We start from the raw sequence: 24,256 nt of genomic DNA, 5'->3' as shown, positions 1-24,256 counted from the left end.
TACGGTGTGTGCTAGATCTAAGTCTTCTCATACTCCTGCAGCGGGGTTGCTTTGCCCTCTGGAGGTTCCTAGTGCACCTTGGACACATCTGGCTATGGACTTTATTACTGACCTTCCCTCCTCTGAGGGTTTCACAGTCATCTGGGTGGTCGTGGACCGTTTTAGCAAGATGTGTCACTTGGTTCCTTTCATCAAACTGCCCTGCGCTAAGACACTCGCTAAGGCCTTTGTCAAGGAAATTGTCAGACTATATGGCGTTCTTACTGACATTGTTTCGGATAGGGGACCTCAGTTCGTGGCTCGTTTTTGACGTGCTTTTTGTGACAGGTTGGGAGTTCATTTGTCGTTTTCATCCGGATATCATCCTGAGTCTAATGGCCAGACAGAAAGGAAGAATCAGGATGTTGAGCAGTTCTTGCGTTGTTTTGTGGCAGACAATCAGGAGGGGTGGTCTGAGTTTCTGCCACTTGCTGAGTTTGCTCTTAACAACCATACATCCTCTTCTGCTGGTTGTTCGCCTTTTTTTTGTTGTTCTGGGAGACATCCGTCTTTTGGGTCATTCTCCAAATTGGTATCGGCTGTGCCTGAGGAGGAGAGTTTTTCCGGTGATTTGGAGAGAGTTTGGACGGATGTGCGTGGTAATCTTCCGGAGGCTAACAAAAAATCTAAGAGGTACTTTGATAGGAAACGGCAAGAGGTTTTGTTTGCTATTGGTGACATGGTTTGGTTGTCCTCTAAGAATCTGCGGTTGAGGATTCCTTCTAAAAAATTGGGTCCCAAGTTTGTAGGGCCCTTTAGTAGTTAACCAATCTGCTGTTAGGTTGGAGGTTCCTACCTCCTGGAAGATTAATCCGGTGTTTCATGTTTCTCTGTTGAAAAGAGCTTTTTTGTCGGATGGAGACGCCTCTGCCACTGTTCCTCCGGTGGTGGAGGACGAGGAATACGAAATTTCCCACATCCTAAATTCTAGACGTTATAGAGGGAGTTTGCAGTATCTCGCCGCTTGGAAGGGTTTCGGACCCGAGGATAACTCATGGGTGAGGGCGGATGATGTTTCTGCTTCCAGACTTGTCAGAGCGTTTCACAAGAGGTTTCCTGATAAGCCTGGGCCTAGGGGATCCGGAGGATCCTCTTAGAAGAGGGGGTACTGTTAGAACTCTCCTGTTAGGTTTCTTCTATCTTGCTGGTCACATGACCTTTTTTGCCTATTTAGTCCTGCTTCGCCCTCCTGGCCTTGCTGGACTTCATTGTATTTCTACTCTTAAGTTAGCCTGGTGCTTAGTTACCTTTCTCTGTCAGTTTAGCTTGGTCTTCGGACCTTTATGTTCTATGTTGTGTGTTTGTCTTTTACTGCTACAATTTCTGCTAGGAGGTGTCCAACTTTATCCCAGTCCCTAGTTCATGTAGGGATCCCTCCCTTGCTTCTATAGGTCTTCGTACAGACTAGCCGAGGACTTTAGCGGGTCTGATCGCAGGATCAGGTTCCCCGTTACATCGTAGGGATCTAGCTTAGTTCTATTGTAGGGACAGATTTCCTTTCTCTCCTTAGTGCTTGTAGCAGATCATAACAGCCGGCACATTCACTCCTCTCCACACCGGGACTATGGGCGTGGAGAAGCGTGAATATGCTTTCTCTTTAGCGGCGGCCACTGACAGCAGGAGCCGGGGCTCAGCGCTCCTCCGTGCCCGCTGCTAAAGAGAATGAATATTCCGTCTTCTCCACGCCCATGGGAGTGGAGAAGAGGGAATATTCATGTCTCTTTAGCAGCGGGCACACGTGATAGCTGCAGCAGCGGCTACAGCGTGTGCCCCGCTGCTCCACTGCCGCAACCCGCTCCTCTGCCGCCGCAACCTCCTACTCACCTATCCTCCTCGTTCCCACGCTGCTTGGGGCCCCCTCCGGCCACGGGCCCCATAGCAGTGGCGTGGTCTGCCGCCATTGGCGGTACGCCACTGGTCACTAGGGGTAAGATAAATGATTCGAAACCTGCTTTGACTTGATCTCTGGCTTTAAATTCATCCGGTACCCCCCTTGGAACCCCTATAGCATCAGTATAAATGTGGGGGTCGAAACTGCCTTTGGGTTCCAAAATGGTTTCCCTTTTTGTCCTGTGGAGATCTTCTGAAGTTAGGGCTTCCCTACCTTCTGCTGCTATGTAGAAGGGCATTATGGCTTTGGCTAGTGTACATTCTCCTATCCATTCTCCTTCTAAATGAGTTCTGATCTTCATGTCTCCACATATCCAGAAAACATCAGAAATAGACTGGGTTTGGTTGATCAGATCTCCTCTGGTTGCATTACTATATCTGCTGCAATAGCCCTTTGTGAAATTACCCAAAAATGTGCTCCCTTCAGTACTGGTATAACAGGTGTATTTTCCCGGGTATATGGTAATGCCTTGACCCGGGTTAGGTGTTTCTGTGACTATGGGGTACTTCTTTTTCCAGTTTTTGCAATTCATTCCGTCAAGGGATTTGTTAGTGAACAGACTCAGAAAACATTTTTCCACATCTGGGGGTAGGTCTAGAGGGACAGATCCCAAGTGGGGTCTCGCTCCTGCACAGACAAAGCAATTGGATTTATTATATTGATTAGCTGTATATTTCATCCACTTCAACCATAAGGTGGTCTCAGTGTACCCCGTTTCAACGGCAAGAATATCTTCAAATGTGGGATTTGCAACGGCTATCATTTTGTTACATTTTTGGATATGGAACATTATGGAGTTTGAGTGTGTATTATTATCTTTCGTTGACATTTCTTTTATGTCCGCTAATTTGAACATACCCAGCTGGGCACAACTGGCACACACACCATATACATGTGTACCCAGCAGATAGGTGCCCTAGGTTGAGGGTTCTCCAGGTTGAGGACTAAAGGATTACATTGCCTGATGGTATCACAAGGCTTAAGAACTTTTGTATGAGAAAGTGTCATCCTAGTGAGTAGGGATTTACCCTGTGGATCTTGTTTATTTAAGGCTGTGTTTGGTCTATACCCCCAATCTTCACCAGTGTTCCACCCTACCCCCCTCCATGAACTACAAGTTTGTCCCCATCCATCTCCCGTAACACATATATATTGTTGCACTGATCTCAGCTGTGCCGGTTGACTCATTGCGGAGGGTGAGGAAACCCATTGAGTATCACACTGTACTACATCACAATAATCAAATTTGAAAGCAGCAACGTGTGTTGTGGTGTTATAGCAGAACGTGATCACCCCCCTTGCTTGGGTGATTGCGACCTGTTGTGCTCCTACAAATGAGTATAGAATGGCACAACACACAAAGTAAAGGATATGCAACATTATGTAGAAGGTTCTGATGGAGGCATGAACTTCTTACAGTGGGAAGCGTGTATCCACGTCGGTCTTCCTTCAAGTTTGACTGAAGTAGGAGTGGTCAGGAGCACTTGATAGGGACCCTCAAATCTCAACTCCAGGGATGTCTTTCTGGTGAACTTCTTTACCAGCATGTATTCACCAGGTTAGAAAGTGTGAGTACCATCACTGAAATCTGGATCTGGAATCAATGACAAAACTCGTGCATGTGTTACTGACAATTCTTTAGTAAGGGCAATGATATAATTTACAAGAGTATCACTTCCTAAGGCTAGCTGTTGTAGCGGAAGTGTTGCGAGGAGAGGTCACTGCTTGAACTAACTCGTGTGGACGTGCGACTGAGTTGCCAGTGGAAGTGACAGTGGAAAGGGTCGGTGCTGGGGATGATCCAGGTGGGAGAATAGCTGGGCTCATGATGGGAGTGTTAGGTGAAAGGGTCGGTGGCCCACTGGACACCGTTGTGACAGGGAACATGGGTAAAGCCTGTTCACTTCCCGAAGGAGTATAGTACTGGCCATTAGTGGTCATTACTGGGTAAAAATGATCTTTTCTTGTGGTGTGTAGCATTGGCCTAGTATGTTCACCACCGAAAGTCGTGTGTATATTCCTGGAATGTGCCTCACTCGATTTAGCCAGATCTATGTCAGTTACATGATGATATGGCTCAGTTTGTATAATCTGGGGCAATGTTCCAAGATGGCCGCCACCGGAGGCAGCACATGTGCCATCCACAAAATGGTCACCGCCAGAAAGAGCACTTTTGCCATCCACAAAATGGCTGCCACCAGAAGGAGCACATTTTCCATCCACAAAATGGCTGCCGCCAGAAGGAGCACATGTGCCATCCACAAAATGGCTGCCGCCAGAAGGAGCACATGTGCCATCCACAAAATGGCTGCCGCCAGAAGGAGCACATGTGCCATCCACAAAATGGCTGCCGCCAGAAGCAGCACATGGCAATGTGCCACCATCACCACCATTATACGGTGGTGGCCGCTCACAGAATACATTTTTGTAATACACATAACTCAAAACTCTGTCCTTCTTTTTCCTTTCCTCTTCTACCCAATTTTCTCTATACAAACTTTCAGAGACTCTTTCCCATGCCCTAGCAGTAGACAACAATCCATAATCTTCTAGAGTACCTTTTCTCTCATTTAAGACAGTCTTCCACTCCAGGGGCTGTAACCTCCCCCCTTCTGGCATTCCACACAACTTCACATGCTTTTTACATTGTTTAACATGACTTTTCACTTCACGAGTCGCGACTAATGCACACGGGTCCAACTTGCCATCTGAATTTGGCTTAGTGCCAATATGACAAAACTGCATTAATTTCTCCATCTTTCTCTATATAGACCAAGATAAACACAAAACAAACAATAAGACGGGGGAGAATGACTCAAACCTGAGATTCTAAAGGAAAACTGAGTCTGCAGCACACACTTTCTGTCTCCGTCCTGCTACGTGGTCCCTGTCTGATTTCCGTATAAAAAAATTAAACACCTCGTATTAATCCAATTACCAGGCCCCATACCGAGTCACTCACTCTAGGCTACGTGCAAAAACTCAATTTACTAGGCTCCGGGCCGAGTCACTCACTCCAGGCTCCGTGCCGATACCAGGCCGAGTCACTCACTCTAGGCCACTCCGAGTCACTCACTCCAGGCTAAGTACCCCTACTTTCTCCACCAGAACTGAAAATCATATCACAGGCGACAAACGTGAACTGTACCACAGACAATATCCTTTACTTCTCCAGACACTGCTCAAAAACCCACTTGCTCCCTTTAAATATCAGTCAATCTCCCCTCAACATGACACATAACAGGCAGCAGGCAACTGAGCACGTGACGGTTCTTCCACAGTTAAATGGCCAGCAGCGGAGAGACCCTTCTGCCGTCTTACAGATAACTCGAAAACCAGACACAGTCAGGCAATCTGCACAAGATACCCAGAGGAACACAGGAAACGACTACAGATTATAAAAATCAGCAGACTTACCGTGTTTGGTTATGGAGGTGATCAGTCTCCTGGCTTGGGGTATTCAGTGCGTCCTGCCGTTCCACTCGCCGATCCTCAGGGTGTAGGGCTTGTTCCTCTGCTGGCCCCACGTTGGGCGCCAAAAATGTTAGGGTGAACACTTTGGTATGTTCACTAGTTGCCTGCTCCTGGCCTAATGGATATGATCAAGTGCATGCAAGAAAGAATAACATCAGACACACACACAGTCGGATGTAAGCTCTCCTTGATCAGCTAGGGCACAGCTCCAAGTGTCCTTTATTCAACTCCAACATAGATTTATATAAACTCTGTATATGGGCTCGGTTAGCCCCAGAATGTAAATAACCAGATGTATTGATTGGTTAGTCCATGGGGCGTGGTCCATGAGGTCATCAGGGGTGTAATCCATGAGGTCATCAGGGGGTGTAATCCATGAGGTCATCAGGTGGTGTAGTCCATGAGGTCATCAGGGTGGGTTGGTCTATGAGGTCATCAGGGGGCGTGATCCATGTGATGTGTCCTATAGAACGCAGCTTCCTCCCAGAACAGAGCATGGTGTGATGAAACAGGAAATGGCAGCCATCTTTTGATCTAAACAAGCTTATGTAAGGTGAAATAATACACTTTCTGGGTCTTTTCTCTCAATCTCCTATGTCTTGAGGTTAATGAAGTATTTGAGCCTATGGCTCTCCTCAACACTAACACGCTGGGGGCCCGAATTCTCTCATTTGTGGCCCCAGCGTTTCTTGTAGAATAAATCCCTTTCTCATCCAGTCCTGAAGTAATGACTTTGTTATCAGGTTTTGTAGGAGGGTTCGTATGACTCCATCTTATGTTATCAATATCTCTGCGAGAAACAAGAGACGTCCGAGCGCAGTTTTACCGAGTGTCCAGTGTCTGACAAAAAGCCGCGGTGTCTCCGACCGAACCTGGGGAGTATACAGCTGTATACAGCGTACACACAGGGCTCCATACACACGCAGCTCCGCTCCGTACACCTCGTACACACGCGGCTCTGCTCCGTACACCTCGTACACACACGGCTCTGCTACATCCACACTGTAAACCCCTCCTGACCCCACACATAAACTTCAGCTCATCCAGCACCATGACAACCAGCACAGCAGAGTCCGGCATCCACTGAGGCCCCTGATCATGTGACCCCTGACTCCTCCCCTCCTGTGACCTCATCACAGGTCCTGTGTGCACAGAGCAGCCATATATGTGGTGGCGGCTCTGCAGGTGGAGGTGTGTGGTGGCGGCTCTGCAGGTGGAGGTATGTGGAGACCCCCATTACTGGGCGCAGAGGGCATTAACCCCTTCAGCACGGAGACTCTTTTGGGGTCTTGTGTTGCCCCTTTATAAGAATCATAAGGTTTTTGTTCTGTCTCCTGTAATAGATACATACGACCCAACTATGGAGACAGGAAGGCAGGAAACGTATTGTTCTCATAGTACAGGACCCCTTTACTGGCCCCACAGTGTAATGCCCCCATTATGCCCCTTATGCAGGATGTATGATGCCCCACAGTGTAATGCCCCCATTATGCCCCTTATGCAGTATGTATGATGCCCCCACAGTGTAATGCCCCCATTATGCCCCTTATGCAGGATGTATGATGCCCCCACACAGTGTAATGCCCCCATTATGCCCCTTATGCAGTATGTATGATGCCCCCACACAGTGTAATTCCCCCATTATGCCCCTTATGCAAGATGTATGATGCCCCCACACAGTGTAATGTCCCCATTATGCCCCTTATGCAGTATGTATGATGCCCCCACACAGTGTAATTCCCCCATTATGCCCCTTATGCAGGATGTATGATGCCCCCACACAGTGTAATTCCCCCATTATGCCCCTTATGCAGGATGTATGATGCCCCCACACAGTGTAATGCCCCCATTATGCCCCTTATGCAGTATGTATGATGCCCCCACACAGTGTAATTCCCCCATTATGCCCCTTATGCAGGATGTATGATGCCCCCACACAGTGTAATGCCCCCATTATGCCCCTTATGCAGTATGTATGATGCCCCCACACAGTGTAATTCCCCCATTATGCCCCTTATGCAGGATGTATGATGCCCCCACACAGTGTAATGCCCCCATTATGCCCCTTATGCAGTATGTATGATGCCCCCACACAGTGTAATTCCCCCATTATGCCCCTTATGCAGGATGTATGATGCCCCCACACAGTGTAATTCCCCCATTATGCCCCTTATGCAGGATGTATGATGCCCACACACAGTGTAATCCCCCATTATGCCCCTTATGCAGTATGTATGATGCCCCCACAGTGTAATGCCCCCATTATGCCCCTTATGCAGTATGTATGATGCCCCATACAGTGTAATGCCCCCATTATGCCCCTTATGCAGTATGTGTAATGCCCCCATTATACCCCTTATGCAGGATGTATGATGCCCCCACACAGTGTAATGCCCCCATTATGCCCCTTATGCAGTATGTATGATCCCCCCACAGTGTAATGCCCCCATTATGCCCCTTATGCAGTATGTATGATGCCCCCACACTGTATTGCCACCATTATGCCCCTTATGCAGTATAACCAAGCAATGTGAACTGAGGTCTAAGATGGTACACATGCAAGAAATAAGAGCATGTTCACACTAGCAAAAAGATACAAAACCTACAAAAAATATATCACATACCCTACCATCATTATATATAAATGTAAAGCAAAGTTGATGGTAGGGTATGTGATATATTTTTTGTTTTTTTGTAGGTTTTGACCCTTATGCAATATGTATGATGCCCCCATGCAGTGTAATGCCCCCACTATGCCCCTTATGCAGTATGTATGATGCCCCCACACAGTGTAATGCCCCCATTATGCCCCTTATGCAGTATATATGATGCCCCCATGCAGTGTAATGCCCCTTATACAGGATGTGTGATGCCCCCACACAGTGTAATGCTCCCATTATGCCTCTTATGCAGTATGTATAATGCCCCCACACAGTGTAATGCCCCCACTATGCCCCTTATACAGGATGTGTGATGCCCCCACACAGTGTAATGCTCCCATTATGCCTCTTATGCAGTATGTATAATGCCCCCACACAGTGTAATGCCCCCACTATGCCCCTTATACAGGATGTGTGATGCCCCCACACAGTGTAATGCTCCCATTATGCCTCTTATGCAGTATGTATAATGCCCCCACACAGTGTAATGCCCCCATTATGCCCCTTATGCAGTATATATGATGCCCCCACACAGTGTAATGCCCCCATTATGCTCCTTATGCAGGATGTATGATGCCCCCACACAGTGCAATTTCCCCATTATGCACCTTATGCAGTATGTATGATGCCCCCACACAGTGTAATTTCCCCATTATGCACCTTATGCAGTATGTATAATGCCTCCACGCAGTATAATGTTCCCACAATACCGCCTGAGGTCCTGCAGTTGGAATAAGTCCTGAGGTTTTACAGTTGCAATAATCCCTCTGGAAAATGTTTTTCCCTTTGCCTGCTCCCCTTTCATGTATACCCTCGAGCATGTATACATGTGTAGCACCCTGAGGATTCGGCTGCTGCAGGGGTATTGCACCTCAATCCAGAGGTGTGATATTCCACTCCCGGGTAAGGAAGGAGTGTGGAACTGAGCTCAGATAGACTGCATGCACTACATACATCCCATTCCAGAGGAGCAGGCCGACGGTACTCCCACTTAGAAATGTGCAGGTACAACCGAGCCTGTTCCTGGCTGGAGTGGGAGGGGGGTGGTACATCCCATGTAGTGTAGGGGCAGATAGGGGGAGCAGTCTGGGTAGTGATAGGAGCTCATTGGGTGCTGGTCACCTGAGCTCACACATAGAGGGATATATAAGGAGGGCACCAACTTAGATCAGGGTCAGACGCTGAGAACAAGTCAGTTGGAGAGGAGAGAGAAGGAAACAGCAGCCCTGGAGAGAGAGAGAGTGGAGCAGAGAAAGACCCAGAGGGGGAAGACTGAAGGGACCCAAGAACCCAAATTAGAGCACCGGGTGAGGAGTCAGCAAGAGGGTACCGGAACCCAAGCTGGTGGGGGCAAAGACATTCCCCAGCCAGAGACCGGAGACCGTGGGCAGTGTCTGTCACGGTCACCCACCACATTCACCCCGAAGGCACACCACATGAAGGGTCAGGGAACCCAGGGCCAAGGGTGTCCCAAAAGAAGGCCCGAGGGAGCTGGACCTAGGTGAATCACTGGTGGGGACGGCTGAAGAAAGGACAGAGGGAGAGCTCAGGGCCACGCTCTGGACTTGTTTGGGGGTTGGCCGGATCCAGGACCTGGTGGACGCAGCACGGCTCGGGTGGTCACTAGCAGCTGGAGTGACCAGTACAACATCAGCAGTAAGTAAACACCCTTAACTGCACAACCCGAGTCTGTCTTCATTGCCGGCTGCATCGCACCACCACAACCCCCATCCTCTGCGCCTGTCCCCTCTGAGGCTATACCCCTCCCGTTGGGGGTTATCTCACCAAGCTGCGCACCCACCATCAGCCTCAGCGGACCCTGCAGCAGCGGCGGCCACCGTGACCGCATCACAACGGGTGGCGTAGTCGACACAAAAGAACTTTAGTAACATCTGTAAAGCTGCCACATAACACTGAGCTTGACGCCCTGGGCACGGGACCGGGTCACAGCCGCTCGGAGACTACAACCCCCCATCTGATCCGGTGCCGGGTATTCCCCTCAAAAAGGAATATGTCCCAGGGGGCGCGTCACATGCATGTAGGGGAGCAGGCATTGCTAGATATCGAGGCTTTGTGCAGCAACATGATGATGGTATCAGAGGGGTAAGACATTTCTTGAAATCGAGATCAATAGAGTGTAGCAGACATAATGACTTCATGGAGGATCTTCTAAAATTCACTCTTACTCAAAACTTCTTTCTTTTTGACAGGAAGTACTTCCACCAGCTCAGGGGTACTACGATGGGGAGACCCTGTGCCCCCTCATATGCTAATCTATTCCTGGGCTGGTGGGAGGAATCCACAATATTCAGAGATGATCATAAGTGGTGGCGTCCACATATTGGGGTATGGTATAGATATATAGACAACATTTTTATCATCTGGTCAGGGACGAGTGAACAATTTTTTTAATTTGTCAGGGAACTCAACATCAATACAGTGGGTCTGAGATCTACAGCGGAGTTTAGTTATAATCAGTTGCCTTTCCTGGATGTACTAATCAAGAAAGAACGGGATGGGACCCTTGGGACATTCATCTACTATAAACATTTAAGCACTAATAAACTATTGAAATGGAATAGCCACCACCCCATCCCCCTAAAAAAGGAACACCCAAAGGCCAATTTTTACTGTTGAGAAGGAACTGTTCAAGTGTCACAGATTTTAATATACAGGCAATAGACATGAACACCAGATTCGGGGAAGAAGAGTACCTACAGTACATTTTGTATTCCACACAATCAATTGCAGAAAAACGGGAAAGACAGACACTCCTCCATACCTAACCAAGAGATCAAGAAAAAGATGGGATAACACGAGTAATAGGAATTTATGACAATCAGAGCGACCGTATCTTTAATATCCTCAGAAAACACTGGGGTATGCTTGGGGCTGACCCAGATCTGAGGGTGCTGTGGGATTGTCTCCCACAATAACTTTCAGAAAGTGTGGGTCAATTAGGGACCTTTTAGTGCATAGAGTCTATAAAAAACCTGCTTCCTAGGGGACTTGGCTAGATAGAAGAGTCTGTGGTTTCTTTAGATGTGGAGAAAGTTGTACATGTAATTGGATGAGACCATGTAAATCTTTCTCAAGTTCCTCCACGTTCTTTTATTTATGGCTACATGCACCTGCCCCCTAGATTATATAGGCAAGACCATGAGATAGTCTAGGAGGAGAGTGGGGGAGCATGTGGGCAATATATACCATGACCGTGACACCCCATTAGCGAGACACATGAACAGTGTACATTGAGGTGAAACCGGAGACATTATGTTTCCTAATTCTGAGACATTATTCACCCTGACCACGCGGGCTTTATGCCCAAAAGAGAAGCAAGGGACAACACCACCAAGGCCTTGAATCTTTTTTATAGGGCCAAATTGGATGGCACCCCTTTGATGCTCTTATCCACAGATGCCGAAAAGGCCTTTGACCGGGTCAACTGGTTGTTCATGTAGGAGGTGTTGAAATCTATAGAGTTGCAGATCTCCCTTCAGCCCCCTAATCTTTATCCTCACTTCCTTTGGTGTATCCGGTCTAACCCAGATATTATGGGTCTAAAGATTCAAAATATCTCTTACAAAATTGCAGCCTATGCGGATGACCTGTGATTCTTCATAACTAACCTGATTGTATCTCTTCCTAACTTGATGATGGAATTTAAAAAATATGCATTTTTGTCTAATTTTAAGATCAACTTAACTAAGTCAGAGGCTTTTGAATATAAATCTCCCTTTTGAAATTACTTTCCTCATTACAGAATTCAATCAAATTTCGTTGGTCATCTCAGTCCCTGAAGTATTTCGGCATTCTCCTCTCTGCTGATATGAATTCCATCTTCAAACTTAATTTCTTACCATTGCTCCAGAACATTAAAGTTAATTGTTCAAAATGGTCTAAACTTTACTTTACTTTGTTCGGCAGATGTGAAATTCTCCTCCCATATTATATCTCTTTCAAACTCTTCCCATTAAAATCCCTAACTCCTTTTTTAAATCTATTGTGTCCTTGCAAATAGGTTTCATATGGGCTAACAAACCCGTTAGACTTCAGTGATCCCTTCTATGTAGACAAAAAAGTCGGGGAGGCTTGGGCCTTCCGGATGTAAAAGTGTACTATTTATCTGCTCATATGTCTAGAGTTATAGATTGGTGTAGGCATGCCTCGGTGAAGCCATGGGTACAAATAGAGCAAAGCTTTTCAGAGGCCACTTTAGCTGCTCTCCCCTGGGTACCCTTCTTTCCACAATCTTCACTGAAATCTCATCCCACAATTAAGGCCCCGTCACACTAAGCGACGCTACAGCGATTCCGACAACGATACGACCTGTCAGGGATCGTTGCTGCGTCGCTATGTGGTCGCTGGTGAGATGTCAAACAGTCAGATCTTCCCAACGGCGCAGCAACGATGCGGCGACCCATAGCGACCTGTATAACAATGCACGCCTATGTGTTTCTGTGTCTTGAGTCGTCAACAAGGTCATTGGTAAGGTGTCAAACACACCTATGCATGCTACCCAGCGGGGCCTCAACGATCAAAGAAATGTCCAGACTATTCCGACACGACCAGCGATCTCACAGCAGGGGCCTGGTTGCTGCTAAGTGTCAAACGTAGCGAGATCGCTACTGAGGTCGCTGTTGCGTCACAAAACTTGTGACTCAGCAGCGATCTCGCTAGCGATCTCGCTTAGTATGACGGGGGCTTTAGTGCTACACTCTACTGCTGCTCCATATCAGAGATACGCAAACTTCTCCTTCCCATTCCATCTCCTTTATCACCTATTATCAGCTCTCCGGACTTCTCCACTGGTTTGTCAGATCCTGTTTTTAGACTTTAGATTTCTCAGGGAAGGTTTAGGGCTTTGCAGATTGGCGTAGATAATGATTGGCCTTCTTTAGAGGCACTTCAAGCTATTACTGATCCCTTACCACTGGGCACATGGCGTTCTCTCCAACTGCGTCACTTTGTTTGCTCCCTTCCAAATTACGCTCAATGTACACGAACCCCTTCCGCGTTTGAAAATCTTTGCATGGGTAAGGGGGTGATTCGTCATGCACTTTTCTCCGTACACTCAATGCTAACTAACGCAATTCCTCCCAGAATTTTAACACAATGAGAAGAGGACTTGGGTATCACTCTCTCCATGGAGCAAAGGGAAAAGGTGCTGTCCTTAACGCATACATTTTCCATAAGTTCTCAGCTTCAGGAAGCGAATTTCAAACTCCTTTGAAGGTGGTACAGGGTCCCGGATAAGTTGAACAAAATGTTCCCCTCTATTGACCTTAAGTGTTGGAGATGTGGATCAGGCGAGAGAGATTTCCTTAATATCTTTTGGTCCTGTCCGGTTTTACAACCATTCTGGACTAAAGTGAAAAGCATTATCAGGTCGATTACAGGCATTTCATCTGAAATGGGTCCTGAACTATTCCTTCTATAGCTCGGTGAGACTTCTGTTTCCTCCTACAAACGTTCCCTATTAAGATTTTTGGTGAAGGCTGCCAGAGCTTGTATTCCGTTGTTATGGAAGAAAGTTAATCCACCTAGCCCGTCCCTCTGGATTTCTAAGGTCAATGATTTAATGTACATAGAGGATTTGATGGCTTCTCTCTACAATAGATATGAGGTCTTCTACAAAACGTGGTTCTATTGGATGGAATTTAAGCAATCTAATGAATATGGAAGCCTTGTGCAGCTCGACTCTCAAACTTGATTGCCATTGGGGGATTTTTGTTCAAACGGTTGTCTAGACTGGGGTGGGATTTTTTGATCTTTTTTTTTCTTCTCCCCACTCGCCTTCCCAATCCCCTCCCCCCATCTACTTTTCTCTTTAAGTCCCTTCCTTTTTTACCTGAAGTTCTTCTTTTCTCTCTGCTCTTCTTCTCCTTCCTGTATTAATATGAAAAATTTGGACAAAACTAAAATCACAATGTGGATTCTTGATTACTTTACAGATGTTTATTATATTATATATATATGTATTATTATTTTTTTACTGTTCTATGATACTTTTGTATTCTACTGTATTACTCTGCCAAAAATATGTTTAGTGTATGGTTTTATCTATATACTTGCTATGTTTTATGTTTCGTTCCTAAATAAAGAAATTTGAAAAAAAAAGATCAACAAGTCATGGATCTCCAAGGACTTTTGCACCCCAATTGCACACTGTACAGAGTAGGCAATGTTGTCGTTTTGAGTGTGCTGCATTGATCTCTTGAAATTGCAGTCTGTGATATGGCTTCTGTGGCTGCTCTTGCTGCTGCTGCAGGTTTTTGGCCCTAATTTTGGGAAATGTGGAGAATTCTAATTGCGTTTCTGTAGCGTCGGCATCCCTGCCTCCTGCTAGGCAGGGACGCTGTTCCCCTCACCTCTCCGCTCCGTGCCCGGCGTCTTCCTCCCGCTCTGCTGGCAGCGCGCGCTCCTTCCCGGCCACGGTGCTTAGGGCGCGCGCGCGCTCCCTCCCTCTTAAAGGGGCCGCGTGCGCCGGCCTAAGGAGTCCCCGGCCAATGGCCGGAGGACTTCACCATATATAAGGCACCTCCTCCAAAATGGAGGTGCCCGAGCAATGTTGTTGCACTGTTCACTACTCTGCTTCAGCCCTCAGGTCCCGTTTCCAGTTACCTGCCAGTTACTTGCCAGTTTCCTGCCAGTTTGCTATCTGATTCCTGCCTGTTATCCGCTTACCTGCTTGCTAGCCTGAGGTCTGACGGTCTGCCTTCCGACACCAGTCAGTCTGTCTATGGACCAGCTTGCCCGCTCACCTGGGAGCGCTCATCTGCTACCTGCCTGTTAGCCTACCTGGAGGCTCTGCCGTCACGTGCTGTGACCACCTGCCAGTCCAGAGACTCTTGCCCGCTCACCTGGGAGCGCTCACCTGCTACCTGTCTGCTAGCCTACCTGGAGGCTCCGCCGTCACGTGCTGTGAGCACCTGCCAGTCCAGAGACTCTTGCCCGCTCACCTGGGAGCGCTCATCTGCTAGCCTACCTGGAGGCTGTGCCGTCACGTGCTGTGACCACCTGCCAGTCCAGAGACTCTCGCCTGCTCATCTGGGAGCACACTTCTGCCATCTGCCTGCTAGCCTACCTGGAGGCTCAGCCGTCACAGGTCGTACCTACCCTTTACCTAGAGACTGTCCCGGTCACTTGCCGTGACCTCCTGCCCGTTTACCCAGATACTGTCCCGGTCACTTGCCGTGACCTCCTGCCCGTTTACCCAGATACTGTCCCGGTCACTTGCCGTGACCTCCTGCCCGTTCACCCAGAGACTGCCCCGGTCACTTGCTGTGACCTCCTGCCCATTTTCCCAGAGACTGTCCCGGTCACTTGCCGTGACCTCCTGCCCCTTTACCCAGAGACTGTCCCGGTCACCTCCTGTGACTACCTGCCTGTTTTCCCTGGTCGCCACCTGCTTCCTTACAAGGACCGCCCCCTTGTATAAGTTGCTCAGAGGTTCCGCCTCCCAGACCCGTTACAGTTTGCTCGGGCCATGGAACCCGGTGGCACCCAAGCTCCCTCGCTCTCAGACCTATGTCATGAACTGTCCCAACAGGAGTCCATCCTGAGTCACCTGCGGATCGTCAACTCCCGCCTGGACACACTGACTGCTCCACCAGCAACCACCGCTAGTGTCATGATTCACAACCCGGCAGCGCCGCTGCCTACCAACACCATGGTATCCTGTCCTGGACCCCGGCTTTCCGCACCTCCTCGCTTCGGAGGTGACTCCGCCCAAGCTCGGGGCTTCATAAACCAGTGCACCCTGCACTTTGAACTCTTGTCCCACCAGTTTATCTCCGACCGGTCCAAAGTGGCCTTTATCATGTCCCACCTCACGGGGGAGGCTCTGGCTTGGCTAAATCCTCTATGGGAGAGAGGCGACCCCCTGGTGGCCGACTTGTCAGCCTTTCTCACGGCTTTCCGGAAAGTCTTCGATGAACCCGGACGGAAGACCTCATCCGCTTCGTCTCTGCAACGCCTCCGTCAGGGAAGTCTTACCGTGGTCCAATATGCCATACGGTTCCGTACCCTTGCCTCGTAGCTGGCCTGGGAAACGACGCTCTGGTGTCTGTCTTCAGGAAGGGTCTGTCCGGTCGTATTAAAGATGAACTCGCCGGTCGGGACGTTCCTACCACTCTCGACGACTTAATAACTCTTGCCACCCGGATTGACCTACGGTTCCAGGAGCGCGCCAAAGAGGTCACCCGTGAGAGGAGGTTTCCACGTCTAGCTCCTACCTTCCAGAGACCCGTCACTCCCTCCGTTACTCCCCAGGCACACTCTCCTGAGCCTATGCAGGTCGACCAGACCAAGATGGTCAAAACCCGTCAAGACTTACGCCGTGCCGAGGGGAGCTGCTTCTACTGTGGCAGTAAGGAGCACCGGATCCGTACCTGCCCGGAGAGGTCGGGAAACGCCTGTGTCTAGGATCGCTCAGAGAGGTCGTCCTAGACAAGAATAAACCCTCTCCATCTCTGCTGCTGTCAGTCTCAATCATCTACGGGGAGAACCGTTATTTCGAACTAGCCCAACTTGACTCTGGAGCAGCCGGGAATCTTATTTCACTGTCCCTGGTAGAAAAATACCGCATTCCCACCAAACCTCTGGCTGTACTCTTATCTGTCGCTGCCGTGGATGGGGGCCTCTTACCACGTCCCATCCAACTCATCACCGAATCCATTACTCTGCAGGTGGGAATGCTGCATTCTGAGAGCATCTCCTTTCATGTTCTGCCTGGACTCTCTCACGCCCTCTTATTAGGCCTACCTTGGCTCCAGAAACATGCACCCGTGCTGGACTGGCAGACCGGAGCAGTCCTTCGCTGGGGACAGGACTGCCATAAGACTTGTTTGGTTCCCGTTCATCCCGTCCGTCCTTCTCCTACCCCAACTAATCTACCTGGACTTCCGATTCCTTATTGGTCATATGCTGATGTCTTTAATAAAAAGGAGGCAGAGACATTACCCCCTCATAGGCCATACGACTGTCCTATCGACCTGTTACCCGGTACTACTCCTCCCCGTGGGCGTATTTACCCGTTGTCCGCTGCTGAGACCCGGTCTATGTCCGAATATATTGAGGAGAATCTGGCCCGGGGATTTATCCGGAAATCTACCCCCCCGGCGGGAGCAGGCTTCTTTTTCGTTAAAAAGAAGGACGGCTCTCTCCGTCCCTGTATAGACTATAGAGGCCTTAACCAGATCACGGTGAAGAATAAGTACCCCCTTCCGCTCATTCCGGAATTATTTGATCGTCTGAGGGGGGCTAGAATCTTCACCAAACTGGACCTCCGTGGGGCGTACAACCTGGTCCGTATCCGTCAGGGGGATGAGTGGAAGAGGTTGTACGTATCTGTCAGGCGGATGAGTGGAAGACGGCCACTATGAATATCTGGTAATGCCCTTTGGTCTTTGTAATGCTCCCGCCGTCTTTCAAGAGTTGGTCAATGACATCTTCCGGGACCTTCTCTACTCCTGCGTAGTGGTGTACCTGGACGACATCTTGGTCTTCTCTCCGGATCTCCAGACTCACCGGAGGGATGTTCGTCAGGTCCTGCTCAGGCTCAGGCAGAACCACCTCTTCGCCAAATATGAGAAGTGCCTCTTTGAGCAGACCTCGCTTCCGTTTTTGGGCTACATAATTTCTCAGACCGGCCTACGAATGGGTCCTGAGAAACTGTCTGCCATCGAGAAGTGGCCTCGACCGGAGGGGTTGAAGGCTATTCAGCGGTTCCTGGGCTTCGCCAACTACTACCGTCTCTTCATACCGCACTTCTCTTCCCGGACTGACCCAATTTCCGCGCTCACCCGTAAGGGCACTAATCCCAGAGAGTGACCGCCCGAAGCAGAGGAGGCCTTTCTTTCCTTAAAACAGGCCTTCTCTTCCGCCCCGGTGCTGCATCGCCCGGACGGCAACAAGCAGTTCTTCCTGGAAGTTGACGCCTCCTCCTCTGGAGCCGGAGCGGTACTTACCCAAAAATCATCTTCCGGGAGAATGGTAACTTGTGGCTTCTTCTCCAAACTCTTCTCCTCTTCTGAGCGCAACTATTCCATAGGAGACCGAAAGTTATTGGCCATCAAGCTGGCATTGGAGGAGTGGCGTTACCTGCTCGAGGGGGCTCTTCACCCGGTAATAATTTACACTGACCACAAGAACTTGGCTTGCCTCCAGCATGCCCAGAGACTTAACCCGCGCCAAGCCCGGTGGTCCTTGTTTTTTGCTCGCTTTGATTTTGTTCTTCACTTTCGCCCGGCTGACAAAAACATCAAAGCGGACGCCTTGTCCCGATCCTTTCTGGTGTCTGATCTCGAGGAAGAACCTAAACATATCATCGATCCCGCCAGAGTAATGCAGGTGGCTCCCGTGAGTCTAAATCGTCTCCCTCCCGGTAAGACGTTCGTATCGGTACCTGATCGGGAGAAGATCCTACACTGGGGTCACTCGTCTAAACTAGCTGGCCACGCCGGTCAGAAAAAGACCCTCCAGCTTATTACCCTGCACTACTGGTGGCCTACCCTGCACAAGGACGTAATAGACTTTGTCTCTGCCTGTATGTCCTGCGCCCGCAACAAGGTTCCGAGACACCTGCCAGCCGGTCGCCTCCTTCCTCTGCCAGTACCTGCTGCCCCCTGGCAGCATATAGCTATGGACTTCATAACCGATCTCCCCGTCTCTGCCGGTTGTACGGTCATTTGGGTGGTCGCTGACCGCTTTTCCAAGATGGCTCATTTTGCTCCCCTGCCAGGCCTCCCGTCTGCACCCAAGCTGGCTAAAGACTTTATCCACCACATCTTCCGCCTTCATGGCCTGCCCCTCCACATCGTGTCGGATCGTGGGGTACAGTTCACCTCACGCTTCTGGAGAGCCACTTGTAAACTGCTGGGCGTCACCCTGGACTTCTCCTCCACTTACCACCCTCAGTCTAATGGTCAAGTGGAGCGGATCAATCAGATCCTGACCAGTTACCACCATTCTGACTGGGTGGATCTCCTACCATGGGCCGAGTTCTCTTACAACAATCACGAGAGCGAATCTTCCTCCAAATCCCTGTTTTTTGTAGTCTTCGGTCAGCATCCTCGGATCCCATTTCCCGTCTCCACCTCGGTGGATAATCCGGCTGCGGAATCTCTTGTTAACAAATTTTCCTCCATGTGGGAGAGTACCCAGTCCGCACTCCTTCAGTCGTCCGAGCGTATGAAAAGGCACGCTGACAAAAAACGTCTGGATCCTCCTCAATTCCATCCTGGGGATAAAGTCTGGCTCTCGTCCAAGTATGTCCGGCTCAAGATTCCTTCCTATAAGTTAGGGCCTCGGTTCATCGGCCCTCTGGAGGTCATCAGTCAGATCAACCCAGTGGCCTATAAATTGAAACTCCCGGCCAACTTGCGGATCCCTAACTCCTTCCATGTATCTCTCCTCAAACCCGTGGTACTTAACTCTTTTTCCAAGTCTACAGGTACGCCTCCGGCTCCGGTTTCCGCTGAAAACGAGTTTGAGGTAGAGAACATTCTGGCCACCAAAAGGGTAAGAGGAAAGACCTTTTTTCTAGTAGATTGGAAGGGGTTTGGTCCTGAGGAGAGAACGTGGGAGCCCCGGGAGAACATCCATGCCCCTCTCATCCTTGCTAAATTTCTGTCTGGCCTAAAAAAGGGGGGGCTGAAAGGGGGGGTACTGTAGCGTCGGCGTCCCTGCCTCCTGCTAGGCAGGGACGCTGTTCCCCTCACCTCTCCGCTCCGTGCCCGGCGTCTTCCTCCCGCTCTGCTGGCAGCGCGCGCTCCTTCCCGGCCACGGTGCTTAGGGCGCGCGCGCTCTCCCTCCCTCTTAAAGGGGCCGCGCGCGCCGGCCTAAGGAGTCCCCGGCCAATGGCCGGAGGACTTCACATGTATAAGGCACCTCCTCCAAAATGGAGGTGCCCGAGCAATGTTGTTGCACTGTTCACTACTCTGCTTCAGCCCTCAGGTCCCGTTACCAGTTACCTGCCAGTTACCTGCCAGTTACCTGCCAGTTACCTGCCAGTTACCTGCCAGTTACCTGCCAGTTACCTGCCAGTTACCTGCCAGTTACCTGCCAGTTACCTGCCAGTTACCTGCCAGTTACCTGCCAGTTACCTGCCAGTTACCTGCCAGTTACCTGCCAGTTACCTGCCAGTTACCTGCCAGTTACCTGCCAGTTACCTGCCAGTTTCCTGCCAGTTTGCTATCTGATTCCTGCCTGTTATCCGCTTACCTGCTTGCTAGCCTGAGGTCTGACGGTCTGCCTTCCGACACCAGTCAGTCTGTCTATGGACCAGCTTGCCCGCTCACCTGGGAGCGCTCATCTGCTACCTGCCTGTTAGCCTACCTGGAGGCTCTGCCGTCACGAGCTGTGACCACCTGCCAGTCCAGAGACTCTTGCTCGCTCACCTGGGAGCGCTCACCTGCTACCTGTCTGCTAGCCTACCTGGAGGCTCCGCCGTCACGTGCTGTGATCACCTGCCAGTCCAGAGACTCTTGCCCGCTCACCTGGGAGCGCTCATCTGCTAGCCTACCTGGAGGCTCCGCCGTCATGTGCTGTGACCACCTGCCAGTCCAGAGACTCTCGCCTGCTCATCTTGGAGCACACTTCTGCCATCTGCCTGCTAGCCTACCTGGAGGCTCAGCCATCACAGGTCGTACCTACCCTTTACCCAGAGACTGTCCCGGTCACTTGCCGTGACCTCCTGCCCGTTTACCCAGAGACTGTCCCGGTCACTTGCCGTGACCTCCTGCCCGTTCACCCAGAGACTGCCCCGGTCACTTGCTGTGGCCTCCTGCCCGTTTTCCCAGAGACTGTCCCGGTCACTTGCCGTGACCTCCTGCCCGTTTACCCAGAGACTGTCCCGGTCACCTCCTGTGACTACCTGCCTGTTTTCCCTGGTCGCCACCCGCTTCCTTACAAGGACCGCCCCCTTGTATAAGTTGCTCAGAGGTTCCGCCTCCCAGACCCGTTACAGTTTCCATCCATTGGGTTTGCTGTAGTGGGACAGGTATGGGTCTGCGTTAAACTACTTGTAGTCTAATGACATTGATGCCACTTCGGTGGTGTCAGGCCCTCATTTATGGCAATGTGAACACTCCTGATTACGTCTCCATCTCCTGGGTTGGCTGTACTGGAAGAGGTGTGGGTCTTATTTACACTATTTCTACTGTAGTGAAATTGATTAGACATTGCTAGTGTCTGCCACTAATTTTTTCAAATGTGGAGAATCCTGATTGGGTCTCCATCTATTGGGTTGGCTGTAGAGGAACTGGTTTTGGCCTCCTTTGCAATACTTATACTCTAGTGAAATTGATGTCACTTTGGTGGTGTTTGTTAGGCCCTCATTTATGGCAATATGAACACTCCTGGTTAGGTCTCCATCTCTTGGGTTGTCTGTACTGGAAGCGATGTAGGTCTCATTTAAACTATTTCTACTGTAGTGAAATTGATTACACTCTGCTGGCGTCTGCTGCTAATTTTTGGAACTGTGGGGAATACTGAATGGGTCTCCATCCATTGGATTGACTATAGTGGAAGAGGTTTTGGTCTCCATGCATTCTATAGTTTTACTGTAGTGAAATGGAGCATTTGGTGCAGATATTATTCTCCCCAAATGGGTTCACAAACATGATAAACTCTAAATTGATTTTCAATAAACAACCATCAGTCGCCCCATCAAACACCTCTGCTGCTTCTTCCTCCTCCTCTGTTACCGTGCCAAGTTGTGTCACGCAGGTGTCTGACAGAACCAGCTGTATTTGAAGTGGACATGCCTGCTGTGTTTGTTTCTCTGAGCACACCACACGTTTCTCAATCCACCGTAACATATCCGCCTGCACCTCACTCATGATCTATTGGTTTGTCCATTTCACCGTACTCTGCCCTCTCTCAGCACTGCAGCCAGCCCTCAATCCTGCTGTTGTGGTCACATAAAAGATTGTTTCATCCTACACGTGACAAAACTAAGAGGTTGAAGTCCGCCATCTCCAATCTGTTGGCCACGGAAATTGTGGTCTTAGGCCCTATTTTTTTAAATGTAAATACTTCCGATTGAGTCTGCATCTCCTGGGTTGGCTGTAGCTGGACAGGTATGGGTCTGCGTTAAACTACTTGTAGTCTGATGACATTTATGCCACTTCGGTGGTGTTAGGCCTTCATTTAGGGCAATGTTAACACTCCTGGTTAGGTCTCCATCTCCTGGGTTGGCTGTACTGGAAGAGATGTGGGTCTCATTTACACAATTTCTACAGTAGTGAAATTGATTACACTTTGTTGGCATTTGCCACTAATTTTTTTAAATGTGGGGAATCCTGATTGGGTCTCCATCCATCTATTGGGTTGGCTGTAGGAGAACCTTCCTGTTCTGCAGTCTAAGTTGTGTAAGGTTGCATACCAGTCGTTGCTGCACTCCTGATACAGCCTCTGCCTGCTGAACTCCTGGTACAGACTCTGCCTGCTGCGCTCCTGATACAGACTCTGCCTGCTGCACCCCTGATACAGACTCTGCCTGCTGCACTCCTGATACAGACTCTGCCTGCTGCACTCCTGATACAGACCCTGCCTGCTGCACTCCTGATACAGACCCTGCCTGCTGCACTCCTGATACAGACCCTGCCTGCTGCACTCCTGATACAGACCCTGCCTGCTGCACTCCTGATACAGACCCTGCCTGCTGCACTCCTGATACAGACCCTGCCTGCTGCACTCCTGATACAGACTCTGCCTGCTGCACTCCTGATACAGACTCTGCCTGCTGCACTCCTGATACAGACTCTGCCTGCTGCACTCCTGATACAGACTCTGCCTGCTGCACTCCTGATACAGACTCTGCATGCTGCGCTCCTGGTACAGACTCTGCTTGCTGCACTCCTGATACAGACTCTGCCTGCTGCACTCCTGATACAGACTCTGCCGGCTGCACTCCTGATACAGACTCTGCCGGCTGCACTCCTGATACAGACTCTGCCTGCTGCACCATCTAGTATGTCCTACTTGGTCCAGCTGCTGCACGTTCGTTGGTCTGTCTTGGAGTGGCACCTGGTGTTTATTGGGAGCCAAGTCTAACCTCACCATCAGAGGCTCTAGTGAACAGTCCGGTGCTCGCTTAGTCACCCCCCTCCAGGCTCTCCGGGGTCCGTGGAACAGTGGTTCTACAAACCATGTCCATGACAAAGAGCCCTCGAAGGCAGGGTCCTCTCTTCTGTTGTACCAGTCGGTGACCCCTTTTGACATGTAAAGCGCAACTGAATAAATGTTGCAGTCACAGTAATAATAATTATAGTACTTGTACTCTTGGTCAATTGATGACACTTCCCTGGTGTCTACACCTAATTTGATGTGTTTTGGCATCTTTTGGTCCCGTTTCTAGGTGTTGTGTATGCATTTTTTTGGTCCCCCCATTGACTCCTATGGGATTTGGAAATGTTCGGCGCATATCAATTTGTTCGGCGAACTTTTCCAAGTCGAACATTGAAATGTCCGCTCATGCCTACCCAGGACCCATTTGGGCCAGTCTGGAGTGACCTGTTTTTTATGCATGTATGCATATATGTATGTATGTAATGGTGGTGTGAAATCAGTGGCCCAAAGTCATTTAACCCATGATAAACACCAGTTACTTATGCAAATCTGTGAAAAGTGGCTATTTGCCCACGTTGATGCCCGTTCTGATGCCCAGAACCCATTTGTGCCAGTCTGGAGTGACCTAAATTTTATGCGGGCCATCACTGTGTATGAAATGCTGGTGTGAGATCAGTGGCCCAAAGTAACTTAACACCTGAAAAACACCAGTTACTTATTTTGCTTATCAAAATCGACCGTCTGCCCACTTTGATGCCCGTTGTGATGCCCAGAACCCATTTGGGCCAGGATGGAGTGACTTGAGTTGGATGTGGGGCACCCTGATCTGTGTGTTTGCAGTGTCAAATCAGTAGCCCAAAGTCATTTAACCCTTTCAATAACGCCCTTCAGTGCCCACTTTGATGCCCATTTTTGTGCCAGTTTTATGACTTTTTTAGCCGCTTTTAAGAGTATTCACATCAGGACACATCACTACATTGTATTTTATAATTGTAATTTTTTATTTTTGTAATTAAACTTGTAAAAAACAGAAAAAAAGAAATTGCTGAATAAGAAATCAACTTCAGCATCGTCATACAAGTAACATTGCCCCCTTCTTCCCCACACCTACAAGATC

This window comes from Phyllobates terribilis, unplaced genomic scaffold (genome assembly GCF_046119375.1).
Source record: "Phyllobates terribilis strain yellow unplaced genomic scaffold, ASM4611937v1 Scaffold_136__1_contigs__length_4911898, whole genome shotgun sequence".
Taxonomy (NCBI): domain Eukaryota; kingdom Metazoa; phylum Chordata; class Amphibia; order Anura; family Dendrobatidae; genus Phyllobates; species Phyllobates terribilis.
Note: the sequence above shows the minus strand (reverse complement) of the source record.